Below are 23175 nucleotides of genomic sequence, written 5' to 3' on the forward strand. Positions count from 1 at the left end.
CTATATCTCGCAGGTGACAGGAAATCACCCGACTTCTACCGGTCTAAGCATTGCTAAGCATACATTTGATCTTGGACCTACATAGGGTTCAAGGTATATTTCTGGGCAAGGTAGTTCTATGCATCAAGTGGTTCCAATCAACTCTTATAACCTAATGCATCAAACATAAAGAACTCATGTGATATTTATAAAAACATAGGAGGCTTAGAATGCTCTAGGGCTTGCCTTTGAGAAAAAAGGTGGGGTGGTGATCTGGGCACTTAGGAAGCTCTTTGGGAGTCTGCTCCTCTTTTCCTAGAGCTATGGCTTGTGGAGTCTCCTGTTGATCCCCTTCCTCTTCTTCATTGAATTCCTAGCAACGTTATCTCCTCGGTTGCTCCTATATGCATGATCATGGAATAAAATATCATGAATGCATGTATGACGATATGTATAATATGATAAAATGTGATGAATGCATCCTCGTAAGTATTTTCAACCACATGGTGTTAAAGTAATAACAAGTGCATCCTATTCTACGGAGTAGGTGCATATCTCTTCTCTATTACTTAAGCAAACACTTTTGCAATTCATTTATCGAACAACAAAACAACAACTACTTGTTTTAACCATAACTAGAGTTATATACATCGAAATCATATGGTTGTGGACATTATGGAAATCTTATGAAATTGTATACAACTTTGTTTTAATACTCTTGATGTGATTCAATAGTTATCTAGGTCATACAATTCAGTCAATCAAATCTGTCTTGAGAGCAAACAATTAGGGCAGCAAACTTCTAACCGCCAAAACTCTTAAACCCTAAGGCCTATGACCATGAAAATTTAACACAAGGTAGATTAGTAAGTTATCTACAACTTTGTTATTAACAAGTTTTACAGGAAAGGCCATTATCAACATGAAATCATCCACACAACTAAAACTATACAAGCAACCACTTATTTGAATTATAAGGTAATAATTAATTAGTTACATACAATCAATTGCTTTTGAGCCTTACTATTGACATCAAAAGTTCATATGCATCACAAGCACCACATAAAACATCATGGTCAACCACAATTTAATTATTTAAATGCCTTTATTAATTTAATTAGATTACTAGGGGAAATAACAAACATATAACAAATGTGCACAATAAATTCTCATAAAATTACAGTAGCTTCCTAGTGCTCAGAATAGGCGACTTGTAAAAATTTCATACCATTTGGACATGTACAACATCCTATGAAAAAATGACAAGCTAACAAGGTCTATTTTAGTGAAAATAGTTAACCCTATAGAAATGTGTCAAACAACAGATTATATATTTTCTAGCTTTATATTAGTGCCATACTACTGTACAAAAGTTTGCATAGCAATATGCTTACATATTTTTATCCCTATAATTTTTCTTAGAAAAGGCCATTTATTAATAGATAAATAGAAAGAACATATTTCAATCAAGTTTACTGCAAGTTTAATATTTTTTCCTAGCTAGAGCATGTTAACACAAGACGAGCAAAATTAGAATCACAATTTTATCACATTCCTAGCTCAAGTTACACATTTTACAAAATTGTAAGCATTCAAAAAGCACTTATCTAGCCATATTTTATTCACCAATAAAAATACTAGAATCAGCACATTTCGTATTTTTATAAAATACTACACTTCATAAGGAACACACCAAAATTTGGTTCACCAAATATGGACATCTACAAGCTCAATTTATGATTTTTCAAAGTTAGTACAAAAATCTATGAAAGAATTAACAAAAACCCTACATAGCAGTCGCTGATAGAGGGGACCCACGGGTCAGCGGGGTCCACCCAGTCAGTGAGCCAAAGCAGAGCATGGCAGGTTTGACCGGCACCATCTCGCCGACGGCGAGCACTCCGGCAAAACTAACCACACCATCATGATCTACACACAAACCCTGCATCTACGGACATAGGTAGTGGAGGCGTGGATGGCTGGCACCGTGGCGCTGTGCTGCGGTACGCCGGCTGTCTCTGGCTACGGCAAGGACAGGTGAGGAGTGCACGAGTTCTATGGTGACTGATGTGACCCTATTACGACTACCTAGGCTAGGCGAGGTGCTTCGACGAGGTCTGGCCACGTGCGCGGTGGCGCGGCGGTGAGAGCACGATGGCACTAGTCATCGTGTTTCCGCATCGATGAGGCAACCAATCATAGTAATGTCATGCTATTGGCTAGACTACACCATGACCAAGCCCTAATGCAACAAAGGCCAAAGGAACGTGCGATAGAGCTGAGCAGTGGACGAGCTCACCGTGGAGGCAGCCATGCAAGCCGAGATCTCTGACGAGGATGGAAACAGCGATTTTGCCCTCACCGTAGCTTGTCTGGCGCTACAACCACGTCGAGGAGGTAGAGGGGAATGCGATAGAACTGTTGGCTAGCTGGAGACGGTAATGGCACTGGTGGACCGAGCGCTAGGCGACAGCGGAGCTGCTTGGTTGCTCGGTGGCGCTTGGTTCTCCTGCAGCGGGAGCGAGAGAGAGCGGTGGAGAGGGAGAGAGTGAGTGCGAGTCAGTGGAACCGAGGTGCACGGGGTCTCAGATATCGAGCACCAGTGCACGGTGATGGGGGCCGGACGCTGGCCAGTGGTGGCCTGCCTCTGCCCACGGTCAGCCATGACACGGCGAGACGCGGTGTTAATCAGCGAGCGATGAAGAGCCTGATAGCGAGTTTTCAATCCCTTACTAAATCCTAAACGGTGGCGAATTAGTGCACAATGTTAAAACAAGATTTGTAGAGCTATGTACCAGCTACAAATTTGTTTTAGAAATCAAAGTCTAATGCTCAATGGTTAGGGAGATAGATCATCACAAAGTCGGCTACGTCGACATTGTCAGTTCAAATGACTTAGCAAAATTTCCTAAGTGCTGAAAACAGTGAAATGTTGATTACTATGAGCCAAATTCAAGCATGTTAGGACCTGAACTAGCCTATGACCCAAAAATAAAAGTTGTTGCTCTACTCAAATACTACAACTTTGCTTTAGTGCACAAATCCATGCAAAGGCTCTATGACATAGTTCAACCTAGGTCAAACATACTACTTTCAAATGATGGCTTACACTAGAACTATGACTTAGAGACCAAACTAGCCCTAGTCATGAATACCAAAGTTGTTCATAGTGACATTCTAAACATGGTTAAGGTATTCCTAAGGTCACACAAGCATTTCATACATTGGTTACATATACTACTTCCCAGGTCAACAACAAGCATATCATCACTTAGGAGCTTAATTAGATAAAGTGATCTACATGAACATGGTTCCATTAGTCATCCTAAGTGTAGATAAGGAGATTTAGTGATCAACATCAATCATTTACACTTATTCACTCATGATCACAAGCATACACAAAGGAAACATAAAATAACAAGGCATGTTTCACATGTTTCAGTTGTATGTTTCATATGTAAAAGCTCATATATGAATGCTTGATGATTATGCTCATGCAATGCAAGTGAAATTATGCAAGCCTAACACCTAGGGTGTTACAATAGGGAACCCATTTATCTAAGTAATTGACAAATGAGATATAGTAGGATGACATGACACTTGCTCATTTTTGCAAAGTACTTGGGATTTATTTTTACAAAACAAAATTCAAATAACATGTTCCTTGAATGATAATCAAATACCTACCAAGGCCATATATGATCTTACATGACAAAACCTTCCATAAAATCCTCTTAGTCTATGTTGAATTTGGTCAAGTTTTGTGACCCCTAGTCGAGAGATGTTTCATGCTCCCAAGATCAAAACACACATACACGCCACAAATAAATAGCTATTCCTACACTAGGAATACGCTAAAACATGTTTTCCATCACCACCAAAATAAATACTCCATGTTTTACAATATGATCTCTCTAGCTTATTTCTAGAAAGAGAGATCAAGGCTATGCAACAAGTATTGAAAAAATGGGACACATGAAGGTCCCTAAAGTATTGAAAAAATTAGGGACACAATGAAGGTCCCTAAAAGTATTTAAAAAAATGATGAGCACATGAAGGCTCATAGAAAAATAAGATAGCCATGTCTCAAAATAAAAAGCTAGAAAAAGAGATCATGTCAAATAGAGGAGTATAAGTCCACCAAAAATTCCACACACTTGCACTATTTTGATCTAAGGGTATGACGTTTCTCTTCAGTGAGGTCCAGGGATTTGACTTTACAACATATGCAAGGTAAGTGTGCCTCACAAATTTTCATCCCAACCTAAAAGCTCCATATAAGCTTATTAGAAGTAGGATGATCAAAAGAAGGTAGAATCTCAAAATATGCCTTGGTGAGGAACCACTTACAAATTTGAGTGACCCAAGAGAATTATTCAAGGAACAAAAGCTATCTTTATGTTTTCAAAATCACACAAAAACCCAAGTTTCTGAGCATGAATGGAGTAAGAAGATTTGAATCCATGCTATTCCATTTTTCAATTACCCAAGATATTTTGGTAGACACTAGAAGTTCATAGGTTTAGGTGAAGCACGGAATAACCTGTATGCAGATTTTCAAATCAAGGAGATGAACCCACTTAGTCCTTAGAACTTTACTCGAGGATGAACAAAGGACTAAGTGTGGGGGAGCTTGTTAGGCGGTGCTTAACTCACATTTCTACCATCAACATTTAAACAAAATAAAACAAATATGAATGCCAAAACTTAGAATTAGGGTGTACAACTCACATTTTCCATGAGTTTTGGTATATACATGTTTTGTAGGACAATATGTGAAAATGTACCAAAATGCGCAATCGAGAAGGCGCATTGAAGCAAAAATAGAAGCAAAGCCCAACCAAACCTCAGAATTGGGCCAGAACACCAGCATGGGAGCCATTCAGGCCCAGCCAGCAACCCACCTAGAGCAAGGTGGTGGCGACTGGGCTAGGTGTGGGCGCACTGCCCCTAGCTCCGCCTGGTCCCTCCTTGCTCTGGCGGTGCATTCAATGCTAGGGGAGGCAGTTGCATGTGGTGCTTTCCTAAAATACAAGCAAACCGACCTCCTCTAAGCCTATATAAGAAGACCCCCTCTCTACATTCAACATCATCATACACTTTGGAGAAGAAGAAGAAGGGCTACACCCATTCCATTAGCTTCTAGCTAGACTAGAGTAGGGAGTGAGAGAGAAAAGAGTTGGAGGAATAGCGGAGTAGCGGTACCTTCTACCTCTTGTACTCGGCGAGCCTTGTACCTTGGGTGGACGAAGTGCTAGGACTTGTCGGCCCCCTCTACACTTGTACCTCTATGTTCATCTTACTACTTGGAGTAAGAAGTTCATGTTCATCTTTTGGTTTTGATCCCTTAAGTAAAGTTATCATTGTTGCTACTTACTTGCGGGTTCATCATCCTGTCCTCACGGCGGGTGCTCTAGTAGAGTGCTCCTGATAAAGATGGAAGTTTCTAGTGAATGCTAGAGTAGTAACGGTTAGAATAGACGTTGTGTCTAAGCTACATGTTACCTTCCTTTGCCAAGTATCCCACGGTTGAGAGATAGGCGGTAGGTGTTGATAGCCCTATTCATCCTTTGTAATCCCCCACATGTTCGGGTACAACATAGAGCTGTAGGCCGATATCGCCTGACTAGATCAGGTGTGCTCCGATGCCCGAAGTGAGTTCAGTAGTAGCAAAGTTATCTTTGCTTAAGGTTTCTACCCTTAGAAGAACCTCACTACCCAAGTTATCCTTCACCTTGTTCTCCTAGGTAAACTAGCCAAGAGACTACTTACACCTCTATTCCTTTGGGAAAATACAATACCCTAAATACTTCTAGGTGAAGTGCTACAACGGTACATCCATGTGCTTGTGGACTTTTCTGCTTACGCTAAGAAGCACCAACACCGATGGGGTTCACCCCCTTCTTCCTTATCTACGGCAGTAGATGCGGTACTACACAAGGAGATCGGCAATGCCTCTCCTAGAGTCTCGCCTATGATGAGGACATAGCAAAGGAAGCCTTATAGGATTCCCTCGATAGGCTCAATGAGCACCATGGAATGGCACTTGTACTGTTCTACAAGATATCACAATAGTAGTGCAAGTACCATAGTAAGCATATTCAGCCACTAAACTTCATGCAAGGCGATCTAGTCCTGTGCTGAGTGCAAACGACCAAGGGGAAAAACAAGTTTTCACTTCCTTGGGAAGGACTGTTTATCGTGGCCAAACTTCTAAAGTCAGGAACGCACAAGCTGTCAAACATGAAGGTGAAGTCTACATGAACGCCTAGAACATTGACTTGTTACGATGGTTCTAAGCGTGAGAAAGTAGCCCTATACTAGGGCCTAATTTATGGGTGGTGTACCACCAACCCACAATAAATGCAGTAGACTCCATCAAAAAGATAATCAGTATGTCCCTAGGCTTAAACCAAACACCCAGCAGATCACGCTGCCCTGCCTAGGCACTCGAGGACTACCCGATTAAAGAGTTTCCAAGAGTATACCGTATTCAGGCAAATCATGTTAAGGGTGCCCAATTAATCACCGCCATACGTTATGCTAACCTATTATGGTGATCTAGGGGCTACAACCGACACTACACGAAGCCATGAGGCCATTACTCAGGAAAACACAAAATATGAAGTGTAGAAAGTCCTTATTCTAAGGTCAATGCAATTTACACATCATGAGGTGCAGAGCAGACTACATCCTGTACTCTCTCAGATTTAGTAATGGCATCTTTTGTGCCCCTAAACTCCATGACTAGGGCACCAACATCATTAGGTTCTTCCATTGGAGGAAACCCGATTGCCATGTTGCAAAGGTCCTCACCGCTCTGGAGTGTAGCGGCCACCAATGCCAATATGGCCCCATGACGAACTGTGTGCTGAACCACTTTAGCAAACCACCTCAGGACATTGCCAAGGCGCTCCTCTACGCTCACCCTTGCCGGTGAGAGCACATCAATAGCACCACCACACGCCTCCAGCAAGGTAGCGTGATGGTCTCGATATTGACTCGCCCTCTCCACCACGGTGGAGGAGTCAGCCACATCAGCATCACGGTTGTGCTCTGCCTCAGTCACCTGCTCGGCCAGAATGATGTTGGCATCATGGAGCCTCGCCAACTTGCCTTGAGCAGTGGCCTAGTTGCTCTCGGGCGACTGGAAAGCATAGTCCAAGCAACCTCTCATCAAGAGAAGACATCTTCAGAAGGATGAACAGGGAATCTCACCAGGAACTTACCAAGAAGTTGTGTATGGGCTTTGGCCTAGGGACACCACGGTGGTAACCGCCTCGCGCTCCAACCTAGCCGTCGCTTCTTATATAGCCTCCAACTATGCTCGGAGATGACTCACTTCATCCCCGGACCATCGCTGACGCCGATGGTTCCACGGCTTGCACTGCCGCATCACCAATCGGCGATTAGGGAGGAGTCCGCATTGTCAAGATAGGAAGCCTAGAAGAACACCCAGTGAGAAGAAGTACAAAGCCCCAAGTTCACCCGATTTAGGGTCAGGTTCATGAACTTACTCGACAAAAGCAGGATGGATGGGTGGATAGCTGCTCGCCCTCTGTGCACCTTGAAGCCTCCATCCTCGAGCTCCCCACACTTTTCGATCAGATCGGATCTAAGGGGATAGAGGCAGAGGAAGACAAAGAACTAAAGAAAGGGAGGTAAGCTAAATAGTGCTTAGATAAAATTATGCCCATTTATGCCTTTCCCTTCTTTATATAAGCAAGAACCAAAGCACGGATGGCATCCCAACTGCGCACGTTCACACATGGGAAAACAAGCCGCAAACACTGATGCTCTGGCTTCCTGGTAAACAAACTCACCTTTGGGTCCTAGCGATCTGTTCTCAATATACCTTCACTCGAGCCGGTGCAGGTGACTGATCTGACACTCAGATCGGGTACTAGGCCCAGCTCACACCCTTAGCAGGTCTAAGTGATAGCTATTCATTCACTATCGACCCTATCCTTATAGAGTCAGGGAGTATTCAGGAGGGTAACTAGTCTAATCCTAAAACCTCTGACACTCCATGTCATGTAAATCTCCCAATACCCGGACAAGCTCAAAGTACCTTATTTTAGCGGATGTGTGCCCCTTTGGGGGGAACTGGAAAAATGGTTGGCCCATGGCTGTAACTAAAGTACGAGCTCCTAGAATCTAGAAAAAGAGTTTTATGACATTACCCCACTAGTCAGGTTTAACCCTGCCGCTTCCTTTCAGTGATAGCGGACATTCACTCGTTCTACCTACTACCTAGCTCAAAGACTAATAAACGCAATTATCGACAACTGCTCATGTGTTCGTTACTCACCCACAGTGGTGCCCGCACTGGGACACTATTATATTGGCCTCAGGGCTCAGGGAACAATGTCCTCACTCTTCCACTAATGAGGTTCATGAAAATTCGAATCACATTACTCGACGGATCTCGAAGAAAAATGTGACACCCTTAGTACTCGACCTACAATAGGTCACCCTAAAAATCAACTAGGCTTAGTGACGCATGGGCGATGGAGGTGCATCTACCCCATCCTCATTATTGTTTTACGACTAGGACTTAATGATGCACAACCACTATTTTACACTGCCAGGATACGTCGGGAACCAACTTCTTGAGTACAGCAGTATTCCTTACCCTAGCATGGCATCCTATGACTGTCCTAGTAGCTACGCTTCCGGTTATCGGGTACACCACCCGATCGCGATGTTACCAATGTCCTGAGGGCTATGCTCAGGAAACTACATTTCTCGATATGGGGTGCACCACCCTGAGCCAGGCACTTACACCTATCACGTCCGGTTTTCCAAACAATACCAAGCGCTAACTATGTGTGTGCCTAGGATGTCCACACGACACATATAGCGACAAATATGTAGAATATCAAGAACTAATGCTTTATTATATATCGAAACGTAGTTGCATCAAGACTTACATCTATTACAAAGCATAGTTGAAACTATTCTATATCTTCTCTTCAGGGACTCCATACTCCATAGGGACAGTTGACTAGGGGAGCACTTGCCTAGTACTCTTGGAACATCTCGTGTAACTCATCACTTGAATCCACCTTCTGGTAACCATCTGAAATTTTTGTTGATTGCATGTAAAGCAAGTGTGAGTGCACCATACTCAACAAGTATAACATGAGGGGATGCAAAGCTTAAAAGGCTAGACTCAGCTGAACTACGGTAAACATTTTTAGTTAGTCATATTTTATTATTTTAAACCTAAGTAACTAAGTTATGCTTAATGTCGACAGAATATCATCGGCAGTCCTCCAAGGGGTATCCCACAAAGGTAGATTGATTAGCAGAGAAGTGTGTCATCAAGAACAAGAAGGCAACAGAGACACACAAGTTAGACATGTTCTGGCCATTAGTACAACGTAATACCCTACTCCTATGGTCTGTTGGTTTGTATTAGCTATCAGTATGATATTGCATGAGTTTGGAGGGGGTCCCTGCCCTCCTTATATAGTTCGGGGGGTAGGGTTACAAGTCAGTTAGATCTGAGAGATAATTGGAAAGTAATAATAGATTATAGGAATCTTAGGATCATATGTATCCTAACAGATCTCGTAGTATCTTCAGGATATCTTCCCGGTGTCTTGCGGGAGGCGTCGAGCAGAGTCATGCCCCGCAAGGCTTCGTCTTATGGGCTAGGGCCACCCCTAGAGGCATAGCCCATGTGGTCTGCCATGGGTATCCAGGGTCGTACCCCCCATAGCTAGTCCCCGAGTGCCTTGTACCCATTGTGCAATGCCATCTTGAGCTTGTCTGAGCAGGTGTGAACAAAGCCGAGTAGTTAAACTCATGGTCCAACCATCGTGATGAGTTGCCGAGCTAGTTGTGAGCTGTTGTTGAGCAGCATGAACCGTCACCGAGCAATGTGAACCGTAGCCGAGCAGTATAACCCAAGTACGGCTTGCCATAAGGGTGTAAGGAGCTCAAGTTTAGAATCAAAAATTTCTTCGCAGTGGACCAAGTGTGCCCACTTAGAGTCCGACCATGAGAAAAGGAGATAGTCTTCTTTAGCTTCAAGAGGCGCTGGAGTCTTCCTAGAATAAAGCAAACACATTCACTGCGAGGTGAAGTGTGCCCACTTAGTCCCCGAAGCCTGACAGTATATGATGTAGTCATGTGCTGCCAGGGTCCAAAGTAGAAGAAAAATAGAAAACCAGCCAAGCAGGTAGCTAGTCCCCAGGCGTAGCCCCAAAAAGCACATTCACCGCAAGGTGAAGTGTGCCCACTTAATCCCTGAGCCTAATAGTAGGTGACATGGTCACGTGGTGCCAGGGTCAAAAATAGCAGTCAACTTGGAGAAAACATAATCGCGAAGAAAACACCGAAGTAATGGCTGTATAGTAGTAATTACTGAGCTGTAACGGTTGGCGGAGATGTCGGTGAATATTCGGTGAGCCGTAACAAATTGTAGAGATAAATCAGTGATATAGACCAGGGCTACGCGAAGGCCCAGGTAACGGCCCACCTTCAGTTGCGGAGAATTAGGAGAAGCGCAAATCACAGGAACGGTTTCCCAAAAACCCTCGAATGCGAAAAGGTGGGGGAGTGCTTTATAACTACGCCGCCGCACCCCGCGCTCATACCTTTGCCCCTTTGCCATTTCATCTTCCTCCTTAGCCATTGCATTTCTAGATTCACATCTACACCTACTTCCACCACCAAACCCTAACTAGACCTAAGAGATGGCGCCGAAGAAGGGAGCCGCAAAACTAAAGAAGACGAGCCCCTAGAAGGCTAGCGCTGAAATCCGACGTGATGAAGAGTGGGTGCCATCATGAACTGGGAGAGGCGGAGCTCAATAGATTGGTGGAGGTGGGTGTTCTACCTAACCATGTCACTATCGGATGGCGGCTAGGCCCTCAGGTGAGCCCTTCCCCATGCCTCATGCCGACGAAGTGGTGGTATTTGAGGATTATTTCTGGCACACTTTGGGATTTCCTTTTCATCCATTCCTGAGGGATTTGGTGGAGCTCTAGGGTGGTCAGTCTGTGCAACCTCCACCCAAATACCATATTACACATATCTATCTTCATCTATTTCTATGAGGCATATCTTGGAATCCTTCCACACTTCAATCTCTTCCATCACCTATTCTGGCTGAAGAAGAGAGGTGGCGGTGGTTCCAAGGTGGTTGATGGAGTATATCTTCAGCTGCGTGTTGGAATGGTGGGGGAATACCTTACTGTTCTACTAAGCACATTCGCTGAAGGGGTGGAACACTAGGTGGTTCTACTTGAAGCAGAGCCACCCTATAGTCCACTGCAACGCTGACCATATACTAGAGAGCTAGAAGAGCTGGTCAGAGATGCCAAGCAGCGCTGATATGGAGCAAGTGAGGGAGCTCCTTGGCTTAATAAAGGGCGTGAAGACCAACGGTGGATTAGTGGCGGCAAGCTTTATAGTGCGTCGTATCTAGCCCTACAAGGAGAGGGCCTACCCCACCATTGAGTTCAAGGGGGATACCGACAGTACTCGGGAGAGGTCAGAGATGATGTCGAGGGATGTTGTGCAGGAGCAGGCCGTAGAGCTGTTCGCTCCACTTGCCTCATTCAACTTGCTAGGGCAGACGAAACCCTTTCACTTCAAAAATCTGCCTCCTTAGGTAAATATCTTAGTTGTGTTTTCCTGATGCTTTTTTATCTGTTGTAATTGTCGTGCAGTTGACTGATTTACTCATGCGAAGATCCATTCATAGGAAAGAGCAGTGTACTTCTCGGGCATGCTGAGGAGTAATTGGCCAAAAGGAGTAGACACCTGGCCACCACCGCAGTCTGAGGAGGAAGCCGTCAGCATCTCATCAGAGAGTCCATCCCTAGTGTCAGAGAAAATCTAGGGGAAGAGGGCAACAATAGATGAGCTAGCCTAGAAGAAGAAAAAAATGGCGGGTGCCGCTCCCCTCAAGCCAGGCAGCATCTCCCTTGGTGTTGACCAGACCACTCGAAATGTGAAGGACCACGGTGTTCGAGTGGTCGGATGATGATGAAGTTCCAGGTTGCTCCTCCACCAAGCACGAAGGGACCTCCACACAGCACACTGCGTAGAGGAATAGTCGATGGGAGAGGAGGAAGTTCCCCAACAATAGGCGATGGGAGTCCCCGAGCAGTAGGCAAGGGGAGCCCTAGAGTGATAGGTAGAGGAAGTCCACAAGCAGTAGGCAAGGGGAGCCTCGAAGTGGCGGGCGGAGGAAAGGCCGACAGCAGAGACCGTGGACCTCCACCCAAAGACACGGAGCGTTGACCCCAAGGCTATGGCTAGAGGTTTGGGTAGGTAGCGCTGGTTCAAGAAATTGTACCGGTAGACCAAACCGTAAGTATCCTTGCCTTGGAGTTACATTGTCATCGTTCCTTAGTTTTTTTGGCGACTGACAAGCTGATCTAATGCAGTGCGAGGCATGCGGAGGATCTGGCCCCGCCTGTCCAGATTGTCGAGCAACCAAAGGCTGGTCCCAGAGCGGAGAAGGTGGCGGTAGACACCATTCTGGAGTCCCCAGGTGCTCGGTGGTCTGTGAAGGAGTCAACTGTCACTACTGGTGAACTTGGTGGCGGCGAACAGTTGGTGCCGATGGCGGACGGGTCGACAATGGTGCCCGAGGCAATGGCGGAAGCCGCCGGGTCTTCAGCGGCGAATGCGGGAGATGCCGATGCCGTACCTAAGTCTAGGGCAGCAAAGCCAGTCACACTCGAGGAGGAGACGGCACCCCCCGAGGCATCACAGAGCGTGGTCGGACCCGTTGTCTGGCCACAGAACCCCTCGGTGCTGCCTCTAGCCGTGGCGGATTAGTACGAGGTGGAAGAGATTGAACGTGAAGAGTCTTGACCCTAGGCCATCCAAAATATCCACAAACACAGCGATGAGGTGGTGGTTGTCGAGGAGTACACCACCAGGGAGATGAGGAGACTGAAGTCCGCCCTTGCCGAAGTGATGAAGCAAATCGAGGTCAGTACTGCATCTAGAATCCTCGTCTTTGACGTTGGAGATCGGAGTTTGTCATTGCCATTGTGCGCTTGTAGGGGATAACTCAGACTACTGAGCAGCGCCACTAGCTGATCAAAAGGATGGAGCCCCTCATCGAGGAAAATGAAAAACTCAAGGTGGCGATGAACCTTATGGAGAAAAACATCCAGAGGGCCCAACATGAGCGAGACCTTGCTGAGTCCAATGCGTGGGACCTGGAGTACTAGAAGGGCATCCTATCCTAGCAGCTGGTGGCTACGTCCGAGCAGCTACGTGGAAACTCTGAGCAGCTAGCGAGTGCTTCCACATAACTGGAGCAGAAGTCCGAGCAGCTCAGAAGCGTATCCGAGCAGAAAGTAAGTATGGTATATCGGTGAATGTGCTTTGTATTGCTGAATAGCTATATCTTTGGTGATGACTGTTGTGCTTGTAGAGCAAGATGTAGAGCTCACCTAGCTATGCGAAGCCAGTCGAACAACTCCGAGAGGAGAAGACAAAGGAGATAGGGAGAGCAGACAAACTGGTTGAGGAGCTGAATGGTGAGTACTTCCTAGTCAGAGTTACTGTGAAGTAGTTTCCTTGCTTGATGGAACCTTGTAATGCTTGCAGACTACAATCGGAGGGTCAAGGCACAATTTGATGTGCTAATGCTGGAGGCCAGGGACCCAATGGGAGAAGTTCGATGCCATAGTCATCAGAGTTAAACCAGTGCTCTACTACATTGACTTGGAGGTGGCTCCTCAGCCTGATGGCAGGGCACCGCGTTCAGACACTATCATCCAGAGGTGCAAGGTGGTGTGGGAGAGCTTCAAGAGCTTCAACCGCGACGCTGTTGTTACCACCATTACTCATGCCCTTGCGGTGGTTTGGTCCCACTATCAATCTGTTGACCTTCAGGCAATAGGGGCCGGATTCACCGAAAGGATGGGTGAGGTGGAGACCCAACAGCTGGAGTATGAGGTGGAGGATGCGGCGAAAAAGCTGGCTGACGACATAGACCTATTCGGTGAGACGGACGGCGATGGCAAAGCTCTGTGATCTGCTCAGAGAGTATTATCTGTAATATCTAGAGAGGGTAGTTAGAGCATGTGAGAGCGCAGAAAACATTTATGTATTTGTATAAATGTTATAAAATGCATGTGTGTATGCAGCTTGCTCATATTTGTGGTGAAAAATCATTGTAGTAATAACCCTAACGCAATTATACATAGTATAAGTAGCATCCGAGCAGTTAGTTCGTTACTAAACTCTTTGGCCTTAGCTAGCCCATAGTCCATAACGTCGAGCACGAAGCCCGTGCATGTATAGGAGGAACAGGCGTCACCAAGGAATCACTGCCGACCACCAATAATCACAAAGCGCGGAGCTCGTAGCACATGTAGGGAGAGATCGGAGACTGGGTCTTCTCCATAGAGCGCAGAGCGGAACATGTGCTTGCTCGGCGGTTGGCGAAATAACTTGGAGATAAACATAGTATAAGTGGCGTCCTGAACAGTTAGTTCTTTACTGAGCTCTTGGCCTTGGCTAGCCCATAGTCCATAACGTCGAGCGCGGAGCCCAGTGCACGTGTAGGAGGAACAGGCATGACCAAGGAACTATAAGCCGACCACCCATAATGTAGAGCACTAGAGCCTATAGCACATGTAGGGAGAGATCGGAGACTTGGGTCTTCTCCATAGAGAATAGAACAAAACATATGCAGCTCGTTGATTGGCGAAATATCTTGGAGATTTGGAGAAAAGTGTTCGGTGATTTGGAGAAACCTATTTGGTGAAATACGTTAGAGATTTAGAGAAATGTGGTCGGCGAGTCCATGTCTCTGACCTTCATCTCTCTCCTTTGCACCTCTTAACTCGTGTCCTCTTTGCAGTCTCTCATGGACCGCAGCTAGGAGAAGTCCCTGTTCCTTCATCATGAGAAGGATGTTTGGTACCGCTATGCCAAAGAGAAGCAGCGATGTGAGGAACAAGAAGCACAGCTCACTACCACCATCAGGAGGTGGCTGAGCTCGACCCCGTCCACCAGGAGTTGGCTGATCTTTGGATCAAGGAAGCGGAGGCTCACGTTGATGCCCAAGAGTCTAGGGAGAAGCTCGTGGCCCTGCTTGAGAGGACACATGTGGACGAGCGGCTATAGAAGGAGCAGGATGACCTCCTCCAAACCATATAGGGGTTCTGCATGGAGCATGACCTAGCTTGTTAGGAGCATGCCGATGCCTAGTAGTGAATCTACCTCCTAGAGGGCGAGCTTCGGGGAGAAAAGGACCTGAAGGTTATGGCGGAAGCGGTGACCGCCAAACTCTCAACGAAGGTCAATCAGCGCCAGGAGCAGATCCAAAACCTAGAAGCCAAGGTGACCCAGTGGCGTGACGAGGCATGCAAGCTCCAGGCAAACGTGCACGGTAATCCTCTAGTTTGCCTTGTTGTCCTTTTCCCTAGAACCTGTTGTGAGTCCTTTGACATGGTTGTCGTGTGACTTATATAGGACTTGATGAAGGCTCATGGTGGAGGTGATGAAGAGCCGCAGCCTAGAGAAGGAGCTCAGCGAGGTGATGGCCACCCTCCTAAAAGAGAGCAAAGAATGTGATGCCTTGCGTGTCGCCATCTAGCTGGTTTGCAGCGACCTCAAGCTGGCCCCGGCATAGGAGACGAGCTCGCTCATAGTTCGCATCATCTAGGTCATGGATTAGGCGCATGACATTGTGAGGGGGTGCGTTCCACTTTGGAGTCAATTGGTCGTTGGTGATTGCTCGCTCTCACTATGAGAACATCGATCTAGCGACGATGAGCCAAGGCTTCGTGCTCGGCTACTCCAATGCCGAGTTGGAGGACATTGAGAAGGAGATGGCCCCTCTGGCACATGACTTATCTGCCATGATAGAGGATGAGATCATCCCCCCAAAAAATTAGTTAGTTAGATAAACGAACTGGTGGTCTTGTAATAAATGAACAAGTTTTAGTTCTTTTGTTTCAGTCAAACAAACTTTTGGGTACTTTTTTATTTTTATGTTATAAAATGGTTACTGCATTCTGACCCTTTTCCATTGTTAAGGCTACAAAGCTTAAGGCACGGGTGAAAGAACCCTGATCATGCTGGTGAGCAAGAACGCCGTAGCCACTGGGCATAGGTTCCTTGCAGTCCGACCAACTTTACTCAGTGTTTGTTTCCACAGCTCTCGATTTTAGATCTTAACGTGAGAAGGGGTCGAGCACAGCGATTGTTTCTAAATAGGTATGCTCTTATCAGCCCTCGAGTGAGGCCTGGCCCCATGCTATTGGTGGGGTCAGGTGTCACTAAGGATTGTATACGAGATAGCGAAAAAGAAAGCATTTTTGTATTTCAGAAACACCATTCTTAGTTTTCATGGGTACATGCATATGCTAAGGGTAAAAATGACATAGTTGCTCGATGTTACATGCGTTGACGAAGACCTTGCCGTCGATGGTATTGAGCTTGTAGGTGCCAGGTCAGAGCACTTCTATGACAATGTATGGTCCCTCCCACAACAGAGAGAGCTTGTGATGATTTTTGTTGCTATGGACGAGGCAGAGTACCAAGTCCCTAATGTTGATGGCCCAACCTCACACCCGATAGCTATGGTACTAGTACAGCACCTGCTGGTACTTAGCCAAGTAGAGGAGCACCACAAGGTGGCCAACGGTCCCCGCAACATTGCGTAGACCAAATGGGAACGCTGTCGGGGCACCCCGGGAGAGCGGTTCCCCTCTGGCGAGTTGCATCATGGCGTTGGCAAAGGAGAAAGTGAGGTAGCGCAGCTCCTCTCGGGACGGTCGGGGTCCTAGGAAGACATTGAGTTGGTGCTCTAGCCTCCCATAGTCGAAGCCAAGGAGCCAGTTGCTCCTAGGGACATGGGCCTTCAACGCATGTAGCTACAGCTCCTCAAGTGCCTCAATGATCACATCAAGGCCGGTGGAGTGGAGAGGCTAGATGGTGGCGGGAGCATGTACCAACTCTCCCTCCATTGTGATGATGAAGTCTAGGCTCCTAAAGCGCACATATGCACCTAGGACCTAGCTGATGCCATGAGTAGCCATTCGAGGACTGATGTGGATGTTGAGACACAGAAAAACCCCCTACCTGGCACGCCAACTATCGGTGTTTTAGATCACCGGCTAGTAAATTTCTAGTTTGCATGTGTGGCCTGGATGGTGTGCTTGGAGGACACAAGGATTATACTAATTTGGGCAGAACATCCCTACATCTAGTCTGCTGCTGCTCGTGTTACCAGCACTATCTGTAATAGGGGTTATAGATGGGCGAGAGAGGGAGCGGATCCCAGGACTCTAGTGGAAGGATTGAAAAGTGCTAGGAGTTTGTTTAGCTGCTCAGCCATGTGCTCGTGCCTATGTCCCTGTGTTGTGTTGTGTTGTGTTGTGTTGTGTCATGTTACTAGCACTATTTGTAGTAGGGGCTATAGAAGGGGAAGATGCAGGTTACATCAGAAAAATAGAAGAGAGAGAGAGAGAGAGAGAAAGAGGGAGAGAATCAAGGAGAAGAAGCCCTCTAGAACCTCCATGTCCTTCTTCTCCTTCATGCGGGTCCCACCAACGCTGTAGATGGTGATGGGGATGGCTCCATGTTGGGCTCCTATTCACCACTGGTGCTATGCCTCGACATTATCAGCAGGTCATGGTGTTCCATCCCGTCCTGGCGGACAGCGTGGTGAACCGACATTTGTGTCAGAGGTCGTACGGGGATTAGGTAGCACCGTGTCCATGCACCCATCACTGTTGGCGATGCAAACCCCAAGCATGTTCTATCATGGCCATGAGTCATGTCAAGGCATGTCCATGTCCCTTCTAGTGTTAGAGGCTTGAGCCAGGCCCACACGCTTGGACCCATTGTGGTTGGGGGTGGTACGGACCCCTCCGGGTGAGGCAGAGCCTATGCCTAAGGGGTCGGGCGAGATAGGTCCCATACCTTCGGGGTCGGGTACATGGGGCCCATGCCTAAGGGGTCTGGAGAGGTAGAAACCATCCCTTTGGGGTCGGTCAAGACTAAAATATGTCCTTGATTATCTAGGCGAGTTGTCATCTGTGGTCTTCAGATCCCTTCTTCGGGTATCCCTAATACTGATACCCGACATGCTCACTACCGGAGTGTCCGCCGAATTATAGAGTTTGGTCTCTAAATAACCTGAGAGCCCCTAGTTCTTACCAGAGTGTCCCTTGAATATCATGGACCATTCGATGAGGACTAAACACCAAAGATGTCTAAGTCCCAAACCTGAAGGAGTGTTCGTGAGCTATGATGGAGTGTCCGTCAGTGCATACTGATAGCACAATAAGGCAATGTTACACACACATGTTACACACACCTAGTACCATGTACTTAGTAGTTAATCATACACATGTCAATGTATATCATAACACACATGGGAATCATATTTATTGTATTCATAAGATGACATGCATGCATACGTATCTTATACAAGTGCATACATATAGGTACGCGATATTGGAGAGATGCCAAGAGATGTTCCAAGCTAAGGGAACCTTGCTCTTCCAACAGGCAGGCACCCCACTACTATGAACCCTATTTTGGATACTTATTTGTGTTTCATTATGAGTTATGCATCTCATATAGATTTGGTTAATAACTTAATGATACTTCACTAAGTTAGAATTACTCACCAATTAATTAGAGCCTTCATTTAATCAATGGGTTGGTAGCGCTTAATTGCTTACTTGCTTAGCAACGGTAGAAGTCAAGTATGAGAAGCGAACTCATGCTTGCACGAGTAGGATGCTACACCAGGTTAATTAACTACTAAAATGAATGAGGGGATTAACTTGATTCATAGATAATCAAATATGACTAGGATAATTATAAATCCTTTTGGTAGGTCTTTCCCTATTCAAAAGACAGTCTTAGTCCTTTCCAAAATCGATTTGTTTCTAAAACAAATTGCGAATGTTTTATCAAAAAAAAGGCTTGCGAAAAAGGTTTTATTTCTATAAAGTCTTGATCGCTTCTAGTTTCAAAGGTGTAGCTTTAGAAAGGCTTTGGGAAAACCAATTTGTTTGTGAAAGCTTTACCTTTCAAAAGGAGAAATGGTTTCAAAGCAACACAAGTATCAAAAACCTTTGATTTGAACTCATTTCTGAAAATGATTTGTTTTACCAAACAAAGGTTTTCCAAAAGACTTTCGTCTCCCAAACCTGCCTCAAGGGACCCACCTTAACTTGAGATATAATCTGATGGTCACCTTGTTACATTCTAATCTTGTGAGAGGTTAGGTCACTGTGAGTGTGGGATCTCAAGTGACATAGCTTGTGGAGCAGCTAAGGACCGTTCATTAGGATAGTGAGTCCGAGTAACTGTTGGTATATTTTAAACGCATATAGATAAATCCGCAAGCACACGGATACCGTTGTAGCTTTCACCTAGGAGTATTCTAGAGTATCATATTTATCGACAGGGAAACAACGGTTAAAGAAGTTAATAATTCACCATCATGTATCTGCTAACTAGTATACTAACTAAACCAAAGTGAGGGTAAGTGTTGTTTATGATAAGAGTTGTGAATAATGACTCACTCTTAAGAGAATTACATAATAAATTAGTAGTCTAGCTAAGTTGATAGGACAACAGGTGAGTTCAAGGTTCCTAAATACTTCTCTATTACTTTGGTTCTATAGGGTATCACTAATCATGGATAAATACATCGATCAAACACAATAACACTTTGGAGCAACAATACCTTTCCAACTCTCGAGGGGATGAGAAAGCGTAGTTGGGGGAAGGTTACCTAAAGCTCTATGAACATCAATCCTAATGTTGGCAGTCATTAACGATAAATCTGACTGCCAACTAAGGCACAAAAAAGAGGAGAAATTGATAATCTTAAACACATATGCATTTACTATTAACCAAGTTCCACAAGTATTTGGAGAACATTATTTTGCAAGTCACAAACACAAATACATGGAATAATTCACCGAAAGGCGCTTTTGGACGCTTATTTGCGTAAAGGAACAAGGGAGACACCCATCAACTTAGTGCAAACAGGGCAAAGTACCACCGGGCTCTGATCTAGGTCCAGCCTAGAGCCTGCCATGCGAAGGCAGTGGCGAGGTGGCTCAGTTAGGGGGCGATCGACCCCTAAGGGTGGCTGACCCCCTGCCAGCGCTACTTCGACAGGCGGTCACATGCTCCCATGCTGAGGCGGTGCAGCTCTGTCCTCACCAAGAATAGCCGAAGCACCACCCTTGAGCCCTGTATAAATAGAGGGGTACCCCCCTCTCATAAGACACACTCAACTTGAGCATCACCTCACACACCACTACCTCACTCCCTTCTGGTAGTTGTATTTTACTTTTTAGTAGCTTTAGAGCAAGGCAAAGCTACCTTGGAGAGCTTGGCTCCTTAGAAGAAGAGACCTTTAGGTATGAATAGAGATTTGAGTTCTTCCAAAGTTATGCTCTCATATTATAGTTATAGTCATACTTATGAACTAGAGTATAGTTATTGTGTTATGATCTCGATATATGAACTAGTCTATAGTTTGTGTGTCATGTGTGTAGCATACATGACTTTATGCTTAACTACTCATATAACTTATATAATCAGAATTAGAGCTAAGTGGAGGTGGTGGTTCATCGTGTCGTCAGGTGTGCTTAAGTCCTTTATCTGTTGATCCGTTGGGTCAGGGACCCGGGGGGTTTGGGTAGTTTCTATATATGCAAGCGTGGTGCTTATGTATGGAGAGATAGGTAAATGCATTGTCCCTTTCCATAGTTGAGGGGTAGGCGGCAGGTGATGATAGCCCTGTCCATCCCTTGTAATCCCCCACATTTGACTAGGTGTAGGAGTCTAAATTGTCACATGAGGTTGCTGGCATACTAGTACTCAGTGGCCTCCCGACCTGCTTCACACTTAGCCCTAAAACTAATTATGTAACTTGTATGATTATTAACTAATGTTGTATGACTATACTAGACCAATGCTTGCTCGACTTAGGATTATTCTTTTATTCTTTCTTTTTTAATTTATCCTTTGAGGAATGCCAAGTGTGTGTCCACTATCTTAAAATCACCATTCTTACCCCTGTTATAAACATTGGAGTGCTTGCAAGCATTATTATTCAAGTTGATATCCATACTAGACTCTTAATCAAATGCCTTCCTTTGGGAAAACATAAATAACAATACCCTAAATACTTCCAGGTGAAATGCTACAATGATAGCTCCATGCACTTGTGGATAAATATCTAAAATTGTTAAGGAACTATCAAGGCTATTACTTTATCGCATTGCTAATCATTAGTGATGACACTAAGAAATACCAACAAACACTTCTTTCACTATTGCTGGGGATACAAACCTAGTAGCTATGCTAAGAAGTGCCAAAAAGCATTTCTGGCGCTGTTGCCGGTAAATGCATATTGATTAAAGAATCTAGTAGGACATGTTCATGATAATATGCATGTATGGTAGCTATTGCTTATGAAGGTCAACTTTGGTTGTTTTCTCCTGTTGTGGGTGAAAATAGGATAGCGTATGCCTGGTTTTGATCTACCAGAAAATTTTATCAAAAATCTAGAGGCACTCCTAAGGAAGAAACGGTCTCATGCCGCTTCTTCTTCTGCTACTCCTCTGACAGTCGAACCAGTCACCCCCGCACCATCCACTACTCTAATCATGGCCAATATCCTTCGCGACTACTCCACCCCCACTGCTGCCAACATGCCCATTAGGTCCGCTGTTAACATTGGGGATGGCAGCTTCGTGCTCTGTACCGGCCTCATCACTATGGTGCAAGCAAACCAATTCCATGGTTTGGCTAGCGAGGACGTAAACGCGCATCTCCAACACTTCCTCGAGTTGTGCAACACGATTGTCAAGAAGGATGTTGCACCTGCAAGCATCAAGCTCTGCTTATTTCCCTTCTCCCTCTCGGGGAGGGTGAAACAATGGTTCTACAAGGAATGAGAAGCTATCAATTCGTGGGACAAATGTTCCATGACGTTCCTTGCCAAATTCTTCCCCATGGGCAAAACCAATGCCCTGAGGGGACAAATTTCCAACTTCTAGTAGAACGCCATAGAATCCATTCTCGAGGCATGGGAAAGGCTGCAGGACTACATCTAAGCATGCCCGCACCATGGGATTGAAAATTGGTGAGTGCTTCAATATTTTTATGATGGATTAACATCCATGTCTAGGGGGCACATCGATGCGATGGCTGGAGGTGCTTTCTTGTCCCTCACCATTGATGGAGCCACGCCTCATCAATAAAATGGTGTCAAATCAAAGCTGGGGGAGGAAAGGAAAACACAAAAAGGAATGCATACTATGAAGGAGACATATATGCTTTACGCAAAAATAGATTTATTGATGAAAAGACTAGAGGAACGGGCCCAAGATAAAGTTGCCATGATGGTCACCGTCCAAGCCATGGACTCACACATGACGTGTGAGGTCTGTGGAAATGTTGGCCATTCAGGGAATGATTGCCCTGAAACCCACAAAGAAGCTGCCTTCATCAAAAATAATTTTCACCAACCAGGTAAAAACAGGTGGAACAACCAGTCCCGCCCGCAAGGTAATTCGAACTACAATTCCAATTACAATTCGAATCAACCTTCTTTCAAAGATTTGGTTTTAGGCCAAGTTAAAACTAATAAAAATATCACTAAAAAGTTGATGTATAATGATAAAATGTTAGAGAACATCAACTTTCAAATTGAATGCTTATCTTCCGTAGTGAAAAATCAATTAAGTTTTAACAAAATGATAGAAACTCAAATTTCGCAAATAGCTGCCGCCATTCCTGTCGATCATTCGGGGAAAACCTTGGGGCACCCCGAGAAGTCCCTCGAAAATGTTAATGCAGCTATAGATTAGTGAAGGAGGAGAGGTCTTGTTTGATAGACCAAAAATGCTGAACCCTTGCCAAAGGTAAATTGGTAGTTATCTTTAAAAAATAAAAAAAACATTCAAAATAAATATTTCTAGGATTTAAAATTTTGAATTTTTATGTCAGAATAAAAATCTTGAAAAAAATCCTACAAAAATCATTTTTTGAATAAGAATAATTTATTATTACTAGTTATCATTTTTACAATAATTAGAAAAATTAAAAATTCAATAAAAATTTGTTGGAAAATGAAAAACGAGCAAGCCGTCGGGAGTTAGAACAAAAACACAATGGCTAGGAATTTGAAATAGCCGTTACCCACTCCCTGCCAAAGGG

The 23175-nt window shown here is 45.0% G+C and overlaps 1 non-coding gene across 1 annotated transcript; it reads right to left on the minus strand.

The window, feature by feature from the left end:
- Positions 1-21983: 21983 nt before the first annotated feature.
- LOC136524885 (small nucleolar RNA R71) lies at positions 21984-22090 on the minus strand. Its single transcript, XR_010776236.1, has one exon. It is a non-coding gene; the product is annotated as a small nucleolar RNA R71 (small nucleolar RNA).
- Between the last annotated feature and the right edge of the window lie 1085 nt (positions 22091-23175).

Source organism: Miscanthus floridulus, chromosome 18 (assembly GCF_019320115.1).
Source record: "Miscanthus floridulus cultivar M001 chromosome 18, ASM1932011v1, whole genome shotgun sequence".
In the NCBI taxonomy this organism is placed as follows: Eukaryota; Viridiplantae; Streptophyta; class Magnoliopsida; order Poales; family Poaceae; genus Miscanthus; species Miscanthus floridulus.